Genomic DNA, 12,516 nt, shown 5'->3' with positions numbered 1-12,516 from the left:
CGCCGGTCAGTATTCGCCGGACGCGTAGCTTCCACGCGGCAAGGTTAATGCCGTCGCCTCGGTATCACGCGCGCCTACCTCTATTTATCGCCGAACTACCGCGTCTGCCCCGCATTCACCTCTCTCGCATTCCACCAAATCTTCCCCGAACTCGAAAGAGGTAGCAATGGCGAACAACGGTGCGGCCAACAACGGCTTCGGCCGCCGCTCTCTCCACCAATGGGAGGGACGGCTCCTCCACGCGGCGGGCTACCCGGCGCCGCCGGACTTCCGCGCACCGGGGGGATGGAGGCTGAGCGCAGGCGGCGTGCCGATCCCGCCGCCGCCAACGGGTGGGGACTTACTCGAAACGGCGATCAACGAGGTACTCGTCACTCTCAGTGACGAGCAGCGCGCGGATCTGCGTTTCTTCCCCGACAACCACGAATCGTGGATCGCGTTCTTCCGGCGCAGGTATGAACGTGAACTCCGGGCGTACGACGGCCCTCCTCCTTCTCCGGCAAGGAATAACGCCGCCGGCCGCCGCCGATGGTGGAGCGCGCCTGGCTGCACCCTCGAGAATGTGCTTGGGGATGCCGCCGCCGGTGGCGGCTACCGTGTTGCGCCGGCACGGTAGTTCCTGGATGCCGAGGAGGATGGCGGCATCCTCCTCCTCGTCTGGCTCGCGGTCGGCGTCCAGGTCCGGCGGGTCGCCACCATCAAGAAGGAGTGGGCGTCTCCTTCGACCGTCAAGAAGGAACCGGCGTCGCCACCGCCGACCAGAGGGCGCAGCAGCGGCGCCCTCGTCATCCGCGACCAGCCTTCCTCTCCGCAGAGCGGGCGGAAGAGGAAGTCGTCGAAGAAGGAGGCCGTCGCAAACTGATACGTCTCCGACGTATCGATAATTTCTTATGTTCCATGCCACGTTATTGATGATATCTACATGTTTTATGCATACTTTATGTCATTATTATGCGTTTTCCGGAACTAACCTATTGACGAGATGCCGAAGGGCCAGTTGCTGTTTTCTGCTGTTTTTGGTTTCAGAAATCCTAGTAAGGAAATATTCTCGGAATCGGACGAAATCAACGCCTAGGGTCCTATTTTTCCACGAAGCTTCCAGAAGTCCGAAGGGAAAACGAAGTGGGGCCACGAGGTGGGGACACAGTAGGGCGGCGCGGCCCAAGCCCTGGCCGCGCCGGCCTAGTGTGTGGCCCCACCAGGACTCCACCGACCTTGCCCTTCCACCTACTTAAAGTCTCCGTCGCGAAAACCCTACCACGTTCGACGAAACCAGAGAAAACCTTCCAGAGCCGCCGCCATCGCGAAGCCAAGATCTGGGGGACAGGAGTCTCTGTTCCGGCATGCCGCCGGGACGGGGAAGTGCCCCCGGAAGGCTTCTCCATCGACACCACCGCCATCTTCATCAACGCTGCTGTCTCCCATGAGGAGGGAGTAGTTCTCCATCGAGGCTAAGGGCTGTACCGGTACCTATGTGGTTTATCTCTCTCCTATGTACTTCAATACAATAATCTCATGAGCTGCCTTACATGATTGAGATTCATATGATGATGCTTGTAATCTAGATGTCATTATGCTAGTCAAGTGGATTTTACTTATGTGATCTCCGGAGACTCCTTGTCCCACGTGTGTAAAGGTGATAGTGTGTGCACCGTGTGGGTCTCTTAGGCTATATTTCACAGAATACTTATTCGCTGTTATGAATGGCATAGTGAAGTGCTTATTTATATCTCTTTATGATTGCAATGTGTTTTGTATCACAATTTATCTGTGTGCTACTCTAGTGATGTTATTAAAGTAGTTTATTCCTCCTGCACGGTGTAATGGTGACAATGTGTGCATCGTGTAATACTTGGCGTAGGCTATGATTGTGATCTCTTGTAGATTATGAAGTTAACTATTGCTATGATAGTATTGATGTGATCTATTCCTCCTTTCGTAGTGTGAAGGTGACGATTATTGCATGCTATGTTAGTACTTGGTTTGGTTATGTTGATCTGTTATGCACTCTAAGGTTATTTAAATATGAACATTGAATATTGTGGAGCTTGTTAACTCCGGCATTGAGGGTTCGTGTAATCCTACACAGTTAGTGGTGTTCATCATCCAACAAGAGGGTGTAGAGTCTAGCATCTATTTATTTATTCTGTTATGTGATCAATGTTGAGAGTGTCCACTAGTGAAAGTATGATCCCTAGGCCTTGTTCCTAAATACTGCTATCGCTGCTTGTTTACTGTTTTACTGCATTTATACTGCCTGCAATATTACTACCATCAATCGCACGCCTTGACAAGCTATTTTTACGCGCCGTACTACTGCTCATATTCATTCATACCACTTGTATTTCACTATCTCTTCGCCGAACTAGTGCACCTATTAGGTGTGTTGGGGACACAAGAGACTTCTTGCTTTGTGGTTGCAGGGTTGCTTGAGAGGAATATCTTTGACCTCTTCCTCCCTGAGTTCGATAAATCTTGGGTGATCCACTTAAGGGAAACTTGCTGCTGTTCTACAAACCTCTGCTCTTGGAGGCCCAACACTGTCTACAAGAATAGAAGCACCCGTAGACATCAAGCACTTTTCTGGCGCCGTTGCCGGGGAGGAAAGGTAAAAGGCACTCATACTCCGGTCCCAGGTAACTAAGTACTTTTCTGTTGCCGTTGTGTGTGTGCTCGAAGCTATTTCCTTTAGATCCTGCAATTGCATCTTTTTGTTTCTTGTTTACACTAGTTAGGCATAATGGACAACAATGAGCTTCTTATTCTATTTCCTGATTTAAGACATGGATGGTTTGATGCGAAAATTAAAAAACCTATGGAACATATTAGTATGAACGCTTTGAACACCATTGTTGCTAATGATATGGAAAATTCTAAGCTTGGGGAAGCTGGCTTTGATGAGCATGATATTTTTAGTCCCCCAAGCATTGAGGAGAAAATTTACTTTGATGATACTTTGCCTCCTATTTATGATGATTATAATGATATTGGTCTTTTAGTACCACCTGTTATGGAGGATAAATTTGATTATGATTATAATATTCCTCCTATATTTGATGATGAGAATAATAATGATAGCTACTTTGTTGAATTTGCTCCCACTACAACTAATAAAATTGATTATGCTTATGTGGAGAGTAATGATACTTTTATGCATGTGAATAAGAATGCTTTATGTGATACTTATATTGTTGAGTTTGTTCATGATGCCTCTAAAAGTTATTATGAGAGAGGAAAATATGGTGTAGAAATTTTCATGTTACTAAAACACCTCTCTATATGCTGAAATTTTTGAAGTTACACTGGTTTTATCTTTCTATGCTTGTTACTTTGCTCTTCATGAACTTGTTTATTTACAAGATTCCTATGCATAGGAAGCATGTTAGGCTTAAATTTGTTTTGAATTTGCTTCTTGATGCTCTCTTTTGCCTCAACTCTTATTTCTTGGGAGTGCAGCATTGAAATTATTGAGCCCATCTTAATGGCTATAAAGAAAGAACTTCTTGGGAGATAACCCATGTGTTTATTTTGCTACAGTACTTTTGTTTTATATTTGAGTCTTGGAAGTTGTTACTACTGTAGCAACCTCTCCTTATCTTATTTTATTGCATTGTTGTGCCAAGTAAAGTCTTTGATAGTAGGGTTGATACTAGATTTGGATTACTGCGCAGAAACAGATTTCTGTCTGTCACGAATCTGGGCAGAATTCTCTGTAGGTAACTCAGAAAAATCTGCCAATTTACGTGCGTGATACTCAGATATGTACACAACTTTCATTCAATTTGGGCATTTTCATCTGAGCAAGTCTGGTGCCACTTTAAAATTCGTCTTTACGGACTGTTCTGTTTTGACAGATTCTGCCTTTTATTTCGCATTGCCTCTTTTGCTGTGTTGGATGGATTTCTTTGTTCCATTGACTTTCAGTAGCTTTGGGCAATGTCCAGAAGTGTTAAGAATGATTGTGTCACCTCTGAACATGTGAATTTTTGATTATGCACTAACCCTCTAATGAGTTTGTTTCGAGTTTGTTGTGGAGGAAGTTTTCAAGGGTCAAGAGAGGAGGATGATATACTATGATCAAGAAGAGTGAAAAGTCTAAGCTTGGGGATGCCCCCGTGGTTCATCCCTGCATATTTCAAGAAGACACAAGCGTCTAAGCTTGGGGATGCCTTGGGCATCCCCTTCTTCATCAACAACATTATCAGGTTTCTTCTCTTGAAACTATATTTTTATTCGGTCACATCTTATGCACTTTACTTGGAGCGTCTGTTTGTTTTTGTTTTGTTTGAATAAATTCATGCTTGTGTGGGAGAGAGACACGCTCCGCTGGTTCATATGAACACATGTGTTCTTAGCTTTTAATGTTCATGGCGAAGGTTGAAACTGCTTCGTTCATTGTTATATGGTTGGAAACAGAAAATGCTACATGTGGTAATTGGTATAATGTCTTGAATAATGTGATACTTGGCAATTGTTGTGCTCATATAGATCTTGTTTAAGCTCTTGCATCATGTACCTTGTACCCATTAATGAATAACTACATAGAGCATGTTAAAATTTGGTTTGCATGATTGTTCTCTCTAAGTCTAGATATTTTCTGGTTGAGGTGTTTGAACAACAAAGAGACGATGTAAAGTCTTATAATGCTTACAATATGTTTATATGTGAGTCTTGCTGCACCTTTTTATACTTGAGTTTGCTTCAAACAACCTTGCTAGCCTAGCCTTGTATTGAGAGGAATTCTTCTCGTGCATCCAAATCCTTGAGCCAAAATCCATGCCATTTGTGTCCACCATACCTACCTACCACATGGTATTTCTCTGCCATTCCAAAGTACATTACTTCATGTGCTACCTTTAAACAATTCAAAAGCTATTATCTCTTATTTGTGTCAATGTTTTATAGCTCATGAGGAAGTATGTGGTGTTTATCTTTCGATCTTGTCATTTACTTCGGACAGACTTTCACAATGGACTAGTGGCTCATCCGCTTATCCAATAACTTTCCAAAAAGAGCTGGCAATGGGGTTCCCAGCCCCAATTAATTAACTTTCATTAATAATTCTCTTCACATGTTTTGCTCTGATTCATCAGTAAGCAACTTAATTCTGCAAATAGACACTCCTCCATGGTATGTGATTGTTGGAAGGCACCCGAGGATTCGGTTAGCCATGGCTTGAGAAAGCAAAAGTTGGGAGGAGTGTCATCCATAAATAAATAAATAAAAAACTAAACTAAAGTACATGTGTAAACAAAAGAGAAGAGGGATGATCTACCTTGCTGGTAGAGATAACGTCCTTCATGGGAGCCGCTCTTGAAAGTCTGGTTGATAAGGTAGTTAGAGTACCCATTACCATTCGTTGACAACAACAAACACCTCTCAAAACTTTACTTTTATACTCTCTATATGATTTCAAAACTTAAAAAGCTCTAGCACATGATTTAATCCCTGCTTCCCTCTACGAAGGGCCTATATTTTACTTTATGTTGAGTCAGTTTACCTACTTCTTTCTATCTTAGAAGCAAACACTTGTGTCAACTGTGTGCATTGATTCTTACATGTTTACCTATTGCACTTGTTATATTGCTTTATGTTGACAATTATCCATGAGATATACATGTTACAAGTTGAAAGCAACCGCTGAAACTTAATCTTCCTTTGTGTTGCTTCAATGCCTTTACTTTGAATCTATTGCTTTATGAGTTAACTCTTATGCAAGACTTATTGATGCTTGTCTTGAAAGTACTATTCATGAAAAGTCTTTGCTATATGATTCATTTGTTTACTCATTATCTTCATCATTGCTTCGAATCGCTGCATTCATCTCATGTGCTTTACAATAGTATTGATCAAGATTATGATAGCATGTCACTTCAGAAATTATCTTTGTTATCGTTTACCTACTCGAGGGCGAGTAGGAACTAAGCTTGGGGATGCTGATACGTCTCCGACGTATCAATAATTTCTTATGTTCCATGCCACATTATTGATGATATCTACATGTTTTATGCATACTTTATGTCATTATTATGCGTTTTCCGGAACTAACCTATTGACGAGATGCCGAAGGGCCAGTTGTTGTTTTCTGCTGTTTTTTATTTCAGAAATCCTAGTAAGGAAATATTCTCGGAATCGGACGAAATCAACGCCCAGGGTCCTATTTTTCCACGAAGCTTTCAGAAGTCCGAAGGGAAAACGAAGTGGGGCCACGAGGTGGGGACACAGTAGGGGGGCGCGGCCCAAGCCCTGGCCGCGCCGGCCTAGTGTGTGGCCCCACCAGGACTCCACCGACCTTGCCCTTCCGCCTACTTAAAGTCTCCGTCGCGAAAACCCTACCACGTTCGACGAAACCAGAGAAAACCTTCCAGAGCCGCCGCCATCGCGAAGCCAAGATCTGGGGGACAGGAGTCTCTGTTCCGGCACGCCGCCGGGACGGGGAAGTGCCCCCGGAAGGCTTCTCCATCGACACCACCGCCATCTTCATCAACGCTGCTGTCTCCCATGAGGAGGGAGTAGTTCTCCATCGAGGCTAAGGGCTGTACCGGTAGCTTTGTGGTTTATCTCTCTCCTATGTACTTCAATACAATAATCTCATGAGCTACTTTACATGATTGAGATTCATATGATGATGCTTGTAATCTAGATGTCATTATGCTAGTCAAGTGGATTTTACTTATGTGATCTCCGGAGACTCCTTGTCCCACGTGTGTAAAGGTGATAGTGTGTGCACCGTGTGGGTCTCTTAGGCTATATTTCACAGAATACTTATTCGCTGTTATGAATGGCATAGTGAAGTGCTTATTTATATCTCTTTATGATTGCAATGTGTTTTGTATCACAATTTATCTGTGTGCTACTCTAGTGATGTTATTAAAGTAGTTTATTCCTCCTGCACGGTGTAATGGTGACAATGTGTGCATCGTGTAATACTTGGCGTAGGCTATGATTGTGATCTCTTGTAGATTATGAAGTTAACTATTGCTATGATAGTATTGATGTGATCTATTCCTCCTTTCGTAGTGTGAAGGTGACAGTGTGCATGCTATGTTAGTACTTGGTTTGGTTATGTTGATCTGTTATGCACTCTAAGGTTATTTAAATATGAACATTGAATATTGTGGAGCTTGTTAACTCCGGCATTGAGGGTTCGTGTAATCCTACACAGTTAGTGGTGTTCATCATCCAACAAGAGGGTGTAGAGTCTAGCATCTATTTATTTATTCTGTTATGTGATCAATGTTGAGAGTGTCCACTAGTGAAAGTATGATCCCTAGGCCTTGTTCCTAAATACTGCTATCGCTGCTTGTTTACTGTTTTACTGCATTTATACTGCCTGCAATATTACTACCATCAACTGCACGCCAGCAAGCTATTTTCTGGCGCCGTACTACTGCTCATATTCATTCATACCACTTGTATTTCACTATCTCTTCGCCGAACTAGTGCACCTATTAGGTGTGTTGGGGACACAAGAGACTTCTTGCTTTGTGGTTGCAGGGTTGCTTGAGAGGAATATCTTTGACCTCTTCCTCCCTGAGTTCGATAAATCTTGGGTGATCCACTTAAGGGAAACTTGCTGCTGTTCTACAAACCTCTGCTCTTGGAGGCCCAACATTGTCTACAAGAATAGAAGCACCCGTAGACATCAAGCACTTTTCTGGCGCCGTTGCCGGGGAGGAAAGGTAAAAGGCACTCATACTCCGGTCCCAGGTAACTAAGTACTTTTCTGTTGCCGTTGTGTGTGTGCTCGAAGCTATTTCCTTTAGATCCTGCAATTGCATCTATTTGTTTCTTGTTTACACTAGTTAGGCATAATGGACAACAATGAGCTTCTTATTCTATTTCCTGATTTAAGACATGGATGGTTTGATGCGAAAATTAAAAAACCTATGGAACATATTAGTATGAACGCTTTGAACACCATTGTTGCTAATGATATGGAAAATTCTAAGCTTGGGGAAGCTGGCTTTGATGAGCATGATATTTTTAGTCCCCCAAGCATTGAGGAGAAAATTTACTTTGATGATACTTTGCCTCCTATTTATGATGATTATAATGATATTGGTCTTTTAGTACCACCTGTTATGGAGGATAAATTTGATTATGATTACAATATTCCTCCTATATTTGATGATGAGAATAATAATGATAGCTACTTTGTTGAATTTGCTCCCACTACAACTAATAAAATTGATTATGCTTATGTGGAGAGTAATGATACTTTTATGCATGTGAATAAGAATGCTTTATGTGATACTTATATTGTTGAGTTTGTTCATGATGCCTCTAAAAGTTATTATGAGAGAGGAAAATATGGTGTAGAAATTTTCATGTTACTAAAACACCTCTCTATATGCTGAAATTTTTGAAGTTACACTGGTTTTATCTTTCTATGCTTGTTACTTTGCTCTTCATGAACTTGTTTATTTACAAGATTCCTATGCATAGGAAGCATGTTAGGCTTAAATTTGTTTTGAATTTGCTTCTTGATGCTCTCTTTTGCCTCAACTCTTATTTCTTGGGAGTGCAGCATTGAAATTATTGAGCCCATCTTAATGGCTATAAAGAAAGAACTTCTTGGGAGATAACCCATGTGTTTATTTTGCTACAGTACTTTTGTTTTATATTTGAGTCTTGGAAGTTGTTACTACTGTAGCAACCTCTCCTTATCTTATTTTATTGCATTGTTGTGCCAAGTAAAGTCTTTGATAGTAGGGTTGATACTAGATTTGGATTACTGCGCAGAAACAGATTTCTGTCTGTCACGAATCTGGGCAGAATTCTCTGTAGGTAACTCAGAAAAATCTGCCAATTTACGTGCGTGATCCTCAGATATGTACACAACTTTCATTCAATTTGGGCATTTTCATCTGAGCAAGTCTGGTGCCACTTTAAAATTCGTCTTTACGGACTGTTCTGTTTTGACAGATTCTGCCTTTTATTTCGCATTGCCTCTTTTGCTGTGTTGGATGGATTTCTTTGTTCCATTGACTTTCAGTAGCTTTGGGCAATGTCCAGAAGTGTTAAGAATGATTGTGTCACCTCTGAACATGTGAATTTTTGATTATGCACTAACCCTCTAATGAGTTTGTTTCGAGTTTGTTGTGGAGGAAGTTTTCAAGGGTCAAGAGAGGAGGATGATATACTATGATCAAGAAGAGTGAAAAGTCTAAGCTTGGGGATGCCCCCGTGGTTCATCCCTGCATATTTCAAGAAGACACAAGCGTCTAAGCTTGGGGATGCCTTGGGCATCCCCTTCTTCATCAACAACATTATCAGGTTTCTTCTCTTGAAACTATATTTTTATTCGGTCACATCTTATGCACTTTACTTGGAGCGTCTGTTTGTTTTTGTTTTGTTTGAATAAATTCATGCGTGTGTGGGAGAGAGACACGCTCCGCTGGTTCATATGAACACATGTGTTCTTAGCTTTTAATGTTCATGGCGAAGGTTGAAACTGCTTCATTCATTGTTATATGGTTGGAAACAGAAAATGCTACATGTGGTAATTGGTATAATGTCTTGAATAATGTGATACTTGGCAATTGTTGTGCTCATATAGATCTTGTTTAAGCTCTTGCATCATGTACCTTGTACCCATTAATGAATAACTACATAGAGCATGTTAAAATTTGGTTTGCATGATTGTTCTCTCTAAGTCTAGATATTTTCTGGTTGAGGTGTTTGAACAACAAAGAGACGATGTAAAGTCTTATAATGCTTACAATATGTTTATATGTGAGTCTTGCTGCACCTTTTTATACTTGAGTTTGCTTCAAACAACCTTGCTAGCCTAGCCTTGTATTGAGAGGAATTCTTCTCGTGCATCCAAATCCTTGAGCCAAAATCCATGCCATTTGTGTCCACCATACCTACCTACCACATGGTATTTCTCTGCCATTCCAAAGTACATTACTTCATGTGCTACCTTTAAACAATTCAAAAGCTATTATCTCTTATTTGTGTCAATGTTTTATAGCTCATGAGGAAGTATGTGGTGTTTATCTTTCGATCTTGTCATTTACTTCGGACAGACTTTCACAATGGACTAGTGGCTCATCCGCTTATCCAATAACTTTCCAAAAAGAGCTGGCAATGGGGTTCCCAGCCCCAATTAATTAACTTTCATTAATAATTCTCTTCACATGTTTTGCTCTGATTCATCAGTAAGCAACTTAATTCTGCAAATAGACACTCCTCCATGGTATGTGATTGTTGGAAGGCACCCGAGGATTCGGTTAGCCATGGCTTGAGAAAGCAAAAGTTGGGAGGAGTGTCATCCATAAATAAATAAATAAAAAACTAAACTAAAGTACATGTGTAAACAAAAGAGAAGAGGGATGATCTACCTTGCTGGTAGAGATAACGTCCTTCATGGGAGCCGCTCTTGAAAGTCTGGTTGATAAGGTAGTTAGAGTACCCATTACCATTCGTTGACAACAACAAACACCTCTCAAAACTTTACTTTTATACTCTCTATATGATTTCAAAACTTAAAAAGCTCTAGCACATGATTTAATCCCTGCTTCCCTCTACGAAGGGCCTATCTTTTACTTTATGTTGAGTCAGTTTACCTACTTCTTTCTATCTTAGAAGCAAACACTTGTGTCAACTGTGTGCATTGATTCTTACATGTTTACCTATTGCACTTGTTATATTGCTTTATGTTGACAATTATCCATGAGATATACATGTTACAAGTTGAAAGCAACCGCTGAAACTTAATCTTCCTTTGTGTTGCTTCAATGCCTTTACTTTGAATCTATTGCTTTATGAGTTAACTCTTATGCAAGACTTATTGATGCTTGTCTTGAAAGTACTATTCATGAAAAGTCTTTGCTATATGATTCATTTGTTTACTCATTATCTTCATCATTGCTTCGAATCGCTGCATTCATCTCATGTGCTTTACAATAGTATTGATCAAGATTATGATAGCATGTCACTTCAGAAATTATCTTTGTTATCGTTTACCTACTCGAGGGCGAGTAGGAACTAAGCTTGGGGATGCTGATACGTCTCCGACGTATCGATAATTTCTTATGTTCCATGCCACATTATTGATGATATCTACATGTTTTATGCATACTTTATGTCATTATTATGCATTTTCCGGAACTAACCTATTGACGAGATGCCGAAGGGCCAGTTGTTGTTTTCTGCTGTTTTTTATTTCAGAAATCCTAGTAAGGAAATATTCTCGGAATCGGACGAAATCAACGCCCAGGGTCCTATTTTTCCACGAAGCTTTCAGAAGTCCGAAGGGAAAACGAAGTGGGGCCACGAGGTGGGGACACAGTAGGGCGGCGCGGCCCAAGCCCTGGCCGCGCCGGCCTAGTGTGTGGCCCCACCAGGACTCCACCGACCTTGCCCTTCCGCCTACTTAAAGTCTCAGTCGCGAAAACCCTACCACGTTCGACGAAACCAGAGAAAACCTTCCAGAGCCGCCGCCATCGCGAAGCCAAGATGCGGGGGACAGGAGTCTGTTCCGGCACGCCGCCGGGACGGGGAAGTGCCCCCGGAAGGCTTCTCCATCGACACCACCGCCATCTTCATCAACGCTGCTGTCTCCCATGAGGAGGGAGTAGTTCTCCATCGAGGCTAAGGGCTGTACCGGTAGCTTTGTGGTTTATCTCTCTCCTATGTACTTCAATACAATAATCTCATGAGCTGCTTTACATGATTGAGATTCATATGATGATGCTTGTAATCTAGATGTCATTATGCTAGTCAAGTGGATTTTACTTATGTGATCTCCGGAGACTCCTTGTCCCACGTGTGTAAAGGTGACAGTGTGTGCACCGTGTGGGTCTCTTAGGCTATATTTCACAGAATACTTATTCGCTGTTATGAATGGCATAGTGAAGTGCTTATTTATATCTCTTTATGATTGCAATGTGTTTTGTATCACAATTTATCTGTGTGCTACTCTAGTGATGTTATTAAAGTAGTTTATTCCTCCTGCACGGTGTAATGGTGACAATGTGTGCATCGTGTAGTACTTGGCGTAGGCTATGATTGTGATCTCTTGTAGATTATGAAGTTAACTATTGCTATGATAGTATTGATGTGATCTATTCCTCCTTTCGTAGTGTGATGGTGACAGTGTGCATGCTATGTTAGTACTTGGTTTGGTTATGTTGATCTGTTATGCACTCTAAGGTTATTTAAATATGAACATTGAATATTGTGGAGCTTGTTAACTCCGGCATTGAGGGTTCGTGTAATCCTACACAGTTAGTGGTGTTCATCATCCAACAAGAGGGTGTAGAGTCTAGCATCTATTTATTTATTCTGTTATGTGATCAATGTTGAGAGTGTCCACTAGTGAAAGTATGATCCCTAGGCCTTGTTCCTAAATACTGCTATCGCTGCTTGTTTCTTGTTTTCTTGCATTTATCTTGCCTGCAATATTACTACCATCAACTGCATGACAAGAAGCTATTTTACGGCGCCGTACTACTGCTCATATTCATTCATACCACTTGTATTTCACTATCTCTTCGCCGAACTAGT

The sequence above is a fragment of the Lolium perenne genome, chromosome 6 (genome assembly GCF_019359855.2).
Source record: "Lolium perenne isolate Kyuss_39 chromosome 6, Kyuss_2.0, whole genome shotgun sequence".
Taxonomy (NCBI): Eukaryota; Viridiplantae; Streptophyta; class Magnoliopsida; order Poales; family Poaceae; genus Lolium; species Lolium perenne.
This window is presented reverse-complemented; position numbering follows the sequence as displayed.